The sequence below is a fragment of the Eschrichtius robustus genome, chromosome 11 (assembly GCF_028021215.1).
Source record: "Eschrichtius robustus isolate mEscRob2 chromosome 11, mEscRob2.pri, whole genome shotgun sequence".
In the NCBI taxonomy this organism is placed as follows: Eukaryota; Metazoa; Chordata; class Mammalia; order Artiodactyla; family Eschrichtiidae; genus Eschrichtius; species Eschrichtius robustus.
The window spans coordinates 18,359,815-18,371,882 of NC_090834.1; the positions used below are offsets into that span (position 1 = coordinate 18,359,815).

Consider the following 12,068-nt stretch of genomic DNA (forward strand, 5'->3'; position numbering starts at 1 on the left):
AAGAGTCAGACACTAAGTATTTCCTTTCCCATAAAATATTCATTGCCACATGGAAGAGCCAAGAAGCCGAAACCTCAAGCATGTCTAACTTTGTGCTGCAGTAATAACAGTTTTATAGGAACCTTCTGATTGTATTTATACCAGGCTATAAATACAATTCCATCTGAGAGAGAGGAAGGGAGACACATCTAGCCCCCCTCAGAGGCTACACTGGAACGAGAAAGACCCCAGGTACACCCATGACTCTATTTAGCATCTCAGCTAGAAAACAGCAGATGGAGAGATCCATGGTACCCGACCTCCTTAGGAGTGCGTGCAGAGAAGCCCGGACTCCTCTCACAAAAAATGCTCGAGATGTACTCAAAACCTGGTTTACAAATGGCATTGCTCTTGCTTAACGATGGAACAATGTCCCAAGTGCCTGATGTTTACTCAGCTATTTGCAATTTACAGAGTGCTTTCCCATCCCTTGATTCCCCAAGTAAGTCTGCACAGGGCAGGATGGGTGCTGTTGTCCTTATGAGCCTCAGGAAGGTTAAGCAACTTGTCCAAGGTCACACAGCCAGAAGGCAGCATTACCAGGCCAAGACGCTTGGACACCTAACTCCATCTCCAGACCTCTTTCCCTGCAGCCGCCCCTTCTGATGAACACTGTAAGACAAATCTCTAAAATTCCACTTGAGAGATGACCCCATGCTTCAGCTGCACGACTCCGCCCCGTGTCTTGCAGGGACAGCTTTTTCCTCTTTAGTTTTCATGAAATAATGAACCCCTGCCAGAGGTCACCATGGATTGGTAATTTGCACATTAAACCAAGCATTGAACATCTTTTCTTCAACCACTCACACGCATTCACCAGACACACAGACTTCATTTAACTAGACTCCTAGAGCGTTCTAGACAGAAAGGGTATGGGTTAATAAAATGACATGTAATAGTTCCAGAACATTTGACACCAAAGTTTCATTTGAGATTAAGTTCACAGTAAAAGCTTTTCCTTTACTCTAATAAGAGAGGCCCTAAAATTTTCCTAACTCCCCCAAACCAGTTAGATTTTGCTTAAAAGACTTTTTAGTATATGAATCCACTGACTTCCAATGATGTCTTCAAAGAGAGTCAAAGATGCAGAGTATGCAAAATCCCCACCCCATTTGCCCTCGGGTACACCCACCAAACCCAAACCAGACAGACACTGCAGAGGCTCACTCAGGGCCACTCAAAACCAACGAACATGTCTACGTACTCTGGAAGCACTTTTAAGTATGCCAATCCCAGATTGTCCCTGACCTGCAGTAAGTAGAATAAACTGTGTCTCATCAGAAAGTTCTGGTAAGTCTCTGGGAATTTAGTTTGGGTTGCAAAGACAAAGAGAAAAGGGTAAACTACAGCCCCTTCTGGGATTATTTATTCTGCTTAGTTCAATCTAAAGCTAGTGTGGCCCTAATGGTTTTTAATGGTCCTAAATGATTCAATGAATCTGGGCATTCACTGGCAGGCCATCTGGGGACAGGCCTGCCTATCTGCAAACTGGCAGGCTTCCCTATTTGTTCTGTGGAACAATAAATGTCAATGAATTAGAGGCTTCAATAATTCAGAACACTTCCAGCACCTGATTCTTTGGAAAAGCCAGACCCGTGAAAACAAAATATTTTGTGTGCAAGAATTAAGTAAAAATTTGGGGACAAAAATGTTTAAAAATATATCCTAAATTGGCATTTCTCAATCTCAGCACTATTGACATTTTAGATCAAATAATTATTTGTAGTGGGGCGGGGTTGGGGAAAGGGATTGTCCTGATGGCTGTAGGGAGCTTAGAAGTGTCTGTGGCTTCTACCTATTACATACCAGTAACAGCTTCCCCTAGTGTAACAACAAAAAATGTCTCCATACATTGCTGGATGTGCCCTGGGAGACAAAATTGTCCCCGGGTGAGAACCACCTTCTTGGGGTACACATTAATTCAAACCAGTTCTACACCTTCCATACGACACGTACAATCTTAAGTGGTAACCAAAGACTAGCTAGCCCTCATATGCTGCAAGATCGTGAAATGTCGAAGGATTCAATTACTTTACTACCTGGTGCTTACAAAGGAAAATGTACTGCTCTGGTTTTGCAAAGCATTTCAGCAGAGCTTATAACCAAAAGGATTTTCTAGTTAAGCCTCAGTTGGCCAGAAAATGTAATGAATTACCATAGCTTTATCCCCAAATATTCCAGTTAACTGTGTATTTATTACATGAGCATACACATGCACACACAGTATCACCTTAAGCTACGCTTATTTAGCCTCATAAAAAGATTCAACTATCAGCTCACTTCTTGGATCGAATAGAGGGCTGAACACATCTATTTTATTTAGGAGCAGTTGGGAGAGGGAATTGGGAAGGCAATTGCAGAGGAGAGAAAATCAAGTTCTGATCACCTCGCCCGATACTGTCCTTTCCGTTGTCCAGAGCTCGCTAATAACAGCCACCGCAAGCCTGGAGACTGCTGTCTATCTGCATTCACACTCAGCCCAAACGCAAGGCTCACACAGCTCTTTATGTGCATGTACGTGCAAGCACACACACTGATGCACGCCCACGCATTGACGCTGACACATATGAATTACACCTGGTCAAGCACAACCCCATGGCTCCCTTGGGCCGCAGCGTCAGTCCTGGATTCAAAAGTGCCACATCTCAACTAACCTGACACGTGAAAGTGGAAAGTGGCCAGGGGGAGGGTATAAAGATCACATACAAATACATCTGCCCATCCACGACCCTCCATGCTGCTGGGCCCCCAGTAGGGCTAGACAGTTTCTCAGCTCTCTCCAATAACAAAGCAGCTGGGGTCATCCAGATGCACGCTCGCCCCAAAGACCCAGGCAGTCACCGGGATGGCACGGCCCTCCCTGGTGACAGGCCACGCCCTGGTGACATTTACTTTTTCCTCCTACAAAGAGGATGAGCTTACAGAGCCAAGAGGCCTCTCTCCCAAGCTAACAAGCAGAAACTTTTCCTAAGTGAGAGAAAAACAAAGCCTGCCCTTCCTTCGGCATCCTGCCTCTCTCTAGGACTCTCACTAAGACACACGATTTCCACACACACCTTGCTCGTCCAAGGAAATCAATATGAAAAGCAATTCGTCCACTGATATATTTTATCAAGATACATGTGGCGATGCCACAGTTCATTTACAGCGCAGCCCTCGGGAAAGCCAAGGTCACTGGCTACAAAGCGGGCTGCAGGAGGCAGGGAGGGGGAGAAGCCCGTATGCTGCGCCAGCTGCAAATAGAAAAGTGAATGAAATAGGAACAGAGATAGAACAGGGAGCCTGGGGATGCAACAATTACGGTATGGAGGAGGCGCAGCGCCGGGCCGGCTTGTTTAAATTTGAAATAGTTGATAGATTTAGAATGCTAAGTATTTTTCTTCTGACGATGGCAAACGCAAATGGTTTCACTAGCGTGCCAGTCAGTAGAATATAAAATATTTGTGAGCAGGAAATGAAGAGGGAGGAGGAAAAAGCAGGTGGGGTCGGGCGGAGGGCAAGGGAGACCAGACAGAATCTGGCCAAGAGGGCCAAGACAAAGAATGAAAGGGAACAGGCAGGAGGACCACGGGACACGTGCTGGGCGCAAGCGGATGGCAGGAAGCGAACGGGAATTTCAATAAGCCTCAGGGAGGAAAATTATGATATCTGCATGGCTGCAGAGGGGCATATTTTTAGTAAATTTGAAAGTGATTTGCCACACATGGCACCATCCCACTCGGAGGGCTCTCCACCGGCTCCGGTAGCTGCGCCGTGGATCAAATGTACTCGGTAATTGCAGAGTCACTGCTACCCTCTTACCTCTAAACAGAGCAGATTAAAATAGCATGAACAGCTATAATAACAGGTTTGGGCTTCAGCTTTTTACAGCCAGAAAAATGCTTATGGAAACAAGGATTTTGCTGACTCTTTTCAAAGCGAAGTAAAGAAGAGAGAAGTAAGTGGTCCCAGAGCTGCAGAGTGAACCGTGTGGGGCTCCAAACGGGTTTGGGGCTGCAGCGCCCCCACCTCCCATCCAGACCCCAGGCTAAAAGTCAAGGCTGCTGGACAGATTCTTGGCACCTGGATGCACCCTGGGTCCTGTCGCCACGTCCCTGCCTTTGCTGCCCCAGGGCCCCGCTGGAGGGAGCCTGGGTAGGACAAATGGCACATCAGGGGCAGATGACAGGTGGGTGCCCACTTCCGGGGAAGGCAAACTGCACCAACTCAGGCCCCTTCTAAGCCAGCCCAGGGTTCCAACAGCCAGACCCCAAGTCAGATGCTGGTTATCTCTGAGGACCTAAGCTTCAGGTTACAAGCTCACGAGTGTCTTGGGAACACACCCAGGCTCACAACCGCTGCTCACCCCCGTTTCGTGCTGACCACGGACCAGGTGCTAAGAAGGGTTTCATGGCTCCACCTCACCAAATCCTCGTAACATCACATACCCTAGCAGCTCGTTGCTGTATTCGCCTCCCGTTTTGTAGGCGAGAAAACTAAGGGTCAGATGTTTAAGTAATCTGTCAAGACTCTACAGCTAAACAAGCGTGGGGAGTCGAGATTCAAACCCAGGACTGCCCGAGTCCGGGGGCTGAAATCTTCACCCTTCGCGCTGCACCCACGTGGATGGCATCCCCCTTCGCCAGAACCATGGCTCAACCACTGCTCACGTGGCCTCTGCAGAAGCAGCTGGGGGGCTGCCCAGTGGGCATCCAGGCTGCCCACTGATAAAGCAAGAGCAGGCTAAGTTGCTGACTGCCCTGCCTCGGCCTGGGAGGAATCCCCCGAAGAGGTGCTTCTGGCTGTTCAGGCTGGCATGGGGCAGGCAGGAGGGCAAGCTGACGCTGCAGCTCCCAGGAGCGTCGTGCCTCCGAATCACAAACACCTCGGGATCCTCGGCCTCCCTAAGGAAGCCATGCAGCTCTAGAAATTTCTCACTCTTTGTTGTAGACATGGACACTGCACTAAAAAAGCAAGGTGCCAGACGGGGCAGGATACAAGGGGCCAGGAGATTAAGCTCCCAAAAACGGAAAGAAATTGTCCAAAGTCCTATCAAAACTAAGCAAGAAAGGCTTAGATCCAGGCAGGCCTGAGTCCCAGCCCTGCGTCCTTCCAGCCGGATCTTTATTAACTTACCTCCCATCACTCGTGATACTGGCGGGAGGTAAGGAGAGGGAGGGAGGTCTTCCCACCCTCAGCACCCAGTCTTCAGCCGTCCAAGAGGAGACAGCACCGGGATTCTGTAACTCCATCCTAAGACACGTGCTCAGCTGCATTCTCCAGGGCACAAGATTAATCACACAACCCTTCCCAAACCCTGCTTCAGGACTGCCGCGCGGGCACACGTGACACCTGATGAGCGGGTCAGAGATCCGTGTGGTCATGGGCTGGCCACGTGGGTGGCAGCGTCAGGCTTCCGCAGCGATGGAGCAGTCACCCCCTTGAGCCCTTCTGGCTCCCCAGCAGCCCCAAAGAACCCCATTCTGAGATCCCCCTTGTAACCCTTCCTTCCTCTAACCCCTGACGTGGGTCCTAATCAAGAACCCACCCGACTCCGTCCTGGGGCACTGCCGCCCACCCAGCCACATACCTGGAAGGCAGAGGTGTCTCAGCAGCAGAAGCAGCCACTTAACAGGGTGTGTAAGGGTCTGGCTGCCTGTCTGTCTGTGTCTGTGTTGTGTGTTTACAGGGGTGGGGCATGGGGGCTTCAGACCACTACAGTGGTTCTCTAACTTCAGTGCACATCCGAATGATTTGGGGAACTTATTTAATACAGATTTCTACTCCCACTCCAGGGTTCTGATTCCAGCCCATCCCTGTGGGCCAAGAGATTTTCACACGTGCCCCATGGGGTTCCAACACAGGTGGGTCAACGGGGCACTCCGAGAACCCCTTGATCTACGGGCTGCAGTGGAGAAGAACCACCCAGCGCAGGGAATCTCGTGAGAGGAGCCGCACCAGGAGGGCACCTCAGCATCCCCCTTGTCCTGAGAAGGCCCTGACCCTGGGAAGACACTGCGGTCACCAGGGTGTGTGATTCCTAGGGGCAGGGGTGCAGGGAAGGGGGCAGGCAAGAAAACGTCGTGCAACCGGAGCCAGGAGGCAGGGAGTCCAAACCGCAGGGCCCAAGGTGGGGTCCGGGAGCCCGCACCCCCTGCCTCTGCCCGAGGTGAAGAACAAAGGACAAGGTCTTGGCCTTCAGGAGGCTTATGACCCCCCTGGGGGAGATGAAGCCCTCACACCCAGAACCATCAGGGAACACCATAGCTGGTCGCAAAGTAAATAAGTATAATTTTGTGAAGCAGGAACTCTGCTGTGGATTGGGAAGTGGAGAGACCAGGGTGGCCCTTCACAGGCACAGGAGGCTCATGGGGTCCTCAGGCCAGGAGTGGCCTCCCTCCCAGGTCATGTGACCTAGGCCTCTAGCTTCAGCCGAGTCTGTGAGGGTCTCCACGGAATAAGCTTTCAGACCCTCCCTCACGAGGCAAGAATGTCTGCCTGCCGCCCCAGCTCTCATCCCCCTGCTGTACTGCAGCCCAGGGGCCCAACCCCACCGTTGTTGACAAAGACAAAGCCAGGGCCACTCTCAGCAATAACACTCAGTTCCCCGAATCAGACGTGAAGGGCCTCACCACCTTGTCTGTCCAGCTCCTTCATGGGCAGATTTCCTGGGACCAACCCCAAAGGACCCAACTGAGTCGGCTGGCCCACACCTACCCAGGGCCACCACCACCCCAATAACCTGACCTGTCCCCACAGGCAGGAACAAGGCCAGAGGGGCAGCTGCCAGGAAAACTCTGCATGGGCAATGGACTAGGGAGACTAGGGTCACAAGGCGCCTGTTTTGCGACTCCCTTCTAGATATTTCAATGCAGAGCAGCGGATTCACCTTGTTTTAAGACCAGCTGAGGCAGAGCTGGCATTAGATAAAAGCACCATCCATGCCCGGGCAGAAGGGAGGGATTCCAGTAAGAGCTCACAGAGCAAAAGGTTCAGAGCCAGAAAGATCCTTAAAATGGCAGAACCTCTGGGTTCAGCCTGTCCAAACTTTCCATCCAGGAGGACACATGGAGCAGGGACGGGAGGTGGGACACCAGCGCACTGAGGTCTTCTCCTTTTACACAGGAGGACACGGTCAGTCCCAAGAGTTTGCGTAAAGCCGGGTCCAGCCAAAAGGCAATGGCAAATTCGTCGCTCCATGAAAAGGGATACTCTGTTCGTTTTGTTCTCTGTTGCCTCTTCATGGGAAAAAAATGCATTTGTGGAGTGAATTTCCTTGATGGGGGTCAGGCTTGACCCTGAAAGACCTCATCTAGCTGTCCGAAGCCAAAGGGTCTGAAGCAAGGAGCCACTCCTGCAGCAAGCAGCACGTGCCCTGGACCCCTCCCACCACCCAAACCCAGAATGGGGGAGGGGAGGTCACTGGTCTGGGGGAGGACAAAGGGACTCAGGCTTTCACCTCCTATCTTCCTACCATCTCCTCCTTGTGAAGGAAATGGATGCACTTTCTGCAGCCTTGACTGAAAAAGAAGTCCTAGGAGGAACGACCAAAATTAAAACACGGGTGATGTCATGGGGGAATGGTGTGGGAATCCTGGCCACACCATCTGACAGCTCTGCGACCTTGGGGGCATTGCTCCACAACTTTGGGCCGCGGCTTCCTCATGTCTAAAAAGAGTAATCCCACCCACCTTCAACCACCAAAGGCTGCTGCGTCGTTCCATGAGATCAGGGAAGAAACCCAGGGGCAAGAAGTTAAAAACTGGTAAACCCCAAACTGGTAAAGGTGATATGGGAGTTCTCTGTATTATTCTTGGAACTTGTCTGTAAGTTTGAAAGTATTTCTTCCCTGGTGGTTAGGATTCCACGCTTCCACTGCAGGGGGCACAGGTTTGATCCCCAGGTCGGGGAACTAAGATCCCGCACGCCGTGCGGTGCGGCCAAAAAAAAAAAAATTATTTCATAAAAATAAAATACACATTAGTTGCCTTAGAGGAGGGTGGATAAGCAATATTGTTAACTCTTAATATATCTCTGTATTGCTTCATTTTTTAAAATGAGCGTGTGTGTTCCCGTTGTCTTTTTTTTAAACTCCAACAAAATTTTAAGGGGAAACAGGCAGACGGGGAGGGAGAGGGTCTAGGATATGTGCCTGGCCGCAGGGTAGAGTCAGTTAAGGGTGACTCCTGCTCCCCCCGCCTTGGCCGTTCCCTGAGCACTCGGTCAGCCTAAACATGCCCCCAGTCACATGCAAGCTCCCTGAGGACAAGAGCCGGCCTCCCTCTCGCTCACAACCCCCCTCCTCCACGGCCCCCTTGAGCCGTACTCTGCATTGGGTGGTCATTCAATACCTGGGTCCATCTGACAATGAGACCGAGTGAGAGGCTGGAGCAGGTGTGCCCGGCAGAGTCATTAAGGACAGAGAGATTTTCATCAGCCTGGCTTGGCTTAACTGTCTCCTTCTGGTGCTTGACTCTCAGGTTTCAGGGATGTGGCCAAGAGACGCTGATTTGCCCATGGCTGAAACGGTGAGGCCTCTTCAGTGCTATGGGCTCAAGGGGTTAACGTTTGGGTATTTTTTCCTCTCCCACCGTCCCCCTTTCCAAAGGACCGGCCCTAATCCCAGAGCTTAGCCAGGGCGGCATTCCAGAACACCTCAGTTCCGGACCTTGTTTGGTAGGAGGTTGGGGGAGAGATGCCCGGAGAGAAGGGAGGGTGGGAGAAGCATCTGAGGCAAACCTGAGAACTCTGTGGCAGGCAGCTGCCTCTTCAATCATCATAGCTGTGAACACATGGCTACCAGAGCCCACCCACTCATAACTCTGCTGTAAGCACTGGTGACACTGATGTATTAAAAAATAAAGAAGGCTGTTTGCTTCCCTGCGTTACCCTGACCCCGTGGCGATGTACCTCGCGTAACACTCCCCATGACTGGTAAATTGAGCAGACATGACATGGATTCCTAAGAGTCGCAGACAGAATCAAGCTGGACCTTGCTCCCTATCACCCCCAACCATCTCCCCAAAGCTAAGTGACCTTAAAGGCAAAATACATCTGCTGAAACCCTGTTGAGATTATTCATATGTTTTGACTCCTAATTCAGAAATAATAAGTGATTCATAGGTTCCAAGTTTAAAAATATATTCATCATCTGGTCTCTGTAGAAGCATGTATCCCACTGGCTTGGGAGCCTAATGCTGCAAAAGGCGCCCTGCACCGGTCCGGCACCCATACATCTGTTTAGCCACAGGTGACGGGAGTGCGTGCTCCCACAGCACCTATTTTATTAAAAACTCTATGTTAAGGCCATTGTCAATGAGAGAGCCTTAATTCCTCTGGAACACAGAGCTAAGAGACTGGCAAATTGTAAATCCAGCTCTTTCTTGACAGCCCCTCTGAGGGACAGAGAACCCATGAGTGTGAGAAATGGGAATTTATACTTAATTTCAAACTCCATGTGTAAACCAATATGGAGAGCAGCTCATCACAGTGTGTTAACAGATGACAGGGACGCAAGGCCGTCCTCAAACATTCCTTCATTCCTTCTCCAAAGAGTCCTCTCTAGTTTTATATACAGATGTATATGTGTGTATATGTATATACACACACAAACATCCATGCATGCATATATATACACCACAGAGCCATCCACCCCAAATGCAGTGTATTGACAAGAGGTTCAGATTCTAATCTGGCATGTGGGGTCATCTTAGCATCGTGTTCAGCCTTCCCATCTATAGTGGTCTCTTTCTGAGGGGCCTGACAAAGCCCCCTTCTAATCCACAAGGCTCAAGGGTAGATTCTGAGAGCCATGTTATACTACATGACTGGATACTATACCCTCCACCCCCAAACTCATATTTGAAGCTCTGGCCCCCAGTTTGACTGTGTTTAGAGACAGGGCCTTAAGGAGGTAATTAATGTTAAATTAGGTCATACAGGTGGGGTCCTCATCCAATAGGATTAGTGCCCTTATAAGAAGAAGAAACAACAGAGAAAGCTCCCTTGCTCTCTCCTTCTTCATCTCCCTCCCTTCCTCTCTCCCTCCCTCTCTCTCCCTCCCTCTCTCTCTCTCTCCCCCGTTCTCCCTCTCCCTCTCTCTCTCTGCCACGTGAGGACACAGCAAGGAGGGGGCCATCTGAAAGCCAGGAAGAGGGCCTTCGCCAGAACCTGACCATGCTGGCTGGACCTTGATCTTGCACTTTCTAGCCTCCAGAACTGTGAGAAACTTAACTGTTGTCGAAGCTCCCCCAGTCTGTGGTAGTTTGTTATAGTGGCCCTAGCAGACTCAGACAGGACACTCACCACAAAGCCTTCAGTGAGTGAGTGGCCAAGAGCAGACGCCTATGCAAGAGGCATCAACAGATTCCCTCTCTGGAATCTGGGACACAGACAGGAGAAGTTCAATTAAGTCTTGTTACATGTAAACCTGGGAGTCTTGGGGTGGTCATTTTTAGACTCACCCTGTGGTCTGCAGAGAGATGAAAATGAAATTAGATGCACAGGCTGAACTGAGGATGAGAAAGAGAAAGAGAACACTGCCTGGGTTTCTGACAGCTACTTTTCAGTTCTATTCACTTGCCTTTCAAAGGTAGACTGTATCCCTACACTTAGGCGCCATGATACACTCCCGTATTATGACAACAACTAGTCTTGTTTATTTTAAGCCAGCACAAATCTTTTTTTTTTTTTAACCTACAACCAAAAAAAAGCCCTAAGTAATAAGCATGAACCTAGACATTGAGATCTTTAAGAGACAAGGCAATGTCTTCTACGTGTTTATTTAACTGCCCTACCCCCAAAGTAAATGTCCACATTCTACAGAAACCAAAGTGACAAACATCCATTGAACTGAAACCAACAGGTACCTCTGCCCAAAAAATGCTCCTTAAAGAACCAGAAGCCAAATATGGCCCAACTCACACTCCAGACAAAAATCAGCCCTAAACAACAATTGCCTCTTTGCTCAGCCGCAGATCTTATACAGACTCTAAGGATGCCATATTTTCCCCTCTTATGTGCCTCACATACAGGGTGTGCATTCAGCAAACGAAGAATAAAAGGCCGTTTCCATTTCTGATCCCACCCTCTGCCAACCATACCAGGCACACATCTGCTAGAATAAATGGTTGCTATAGAAATCACCATTTTTGGAACAGGCAAACCCAGTGTCTATGAAGAATGCAGCCATCTCAGTCCTCAGTGAAATCTGTGGTCTTGGTGCTCAGGAAGTGTCTTAGAGGACAGCCAGTAACTTGCAACCAAACTGACCAAAGACTGGGTCATGACACCTCACGCCTCTGAGAATCTATCTTGACAGTCCAAAGCAAAGAGTTGCCAACAGGAGCTAAGGTTGTGTTCGAGGACCCTCCCTTGGGAGTAGACCCAAATCCGGAGACATCTGTGAAATGCTATAAAACTGGAAATATAATATAGTGGGTGAAGGCTTGGAATCTGGGATCAGACAGTCTTGGTTTCAAATTCAGGCTCTACCACTTAGAGGCTATATAGCCTTGAGCAAGATACTTACCCATTCCATGTCTCAGTTTCCTCATCTTTAAAATGGAGATAACAATAGTCCCTATTTCATGGGATTATTGTAATGATTAAATGAGATAACATACACAAGGATTCAACTCATAGCAGTAATGTACACAGTATGTTTGCTAAATATCCATGGTGCTGGACAGAATCAAGAACCAGACATGGGAACAGACAAGACAAAGAACAGAGCCATGAATTTCACGTTCTGATTTGGTGAGGAACTACCCTTCCCATCTTACTGGCAGCCAACCAAGGATTAGAGTTCATTCTGGAGGTTGACTAGGGGTGCCAGTACATCAATGCATTCAGAAGCTGTGGTCTTCTGGGGCCAGCTCCCACCACTACGTCTCTCTTCCCAACTGTGCCTTCAGTGACTCCACACTGGCAGCCTGAAATCAGCCAGGGTGGGAGTATTCCTACCACAGAAATTAGCAAATGCTACAAATCAGGTGTTTTTCATCTTGCAGAATTAGTTGTTAAACATTTCCTGTGCGTCAATGGAAAAG

The 12,068-nt window shown here is 49.4% G+C and overlaps 1 protein-coding gene across 1 annotated transcript in view; it reads right to left on the minus strand.

Annotated features, from left to right (window-relative positions):
- Positions 1-12,068, minus strand: part of ZBTB16 (zinc finger and BTB domain containing 16) — a 191,406-nt gene that overhangs the window by 122,378 nt on the left and 56,960 nt on the right. The window lies entirely within an intron of this gene.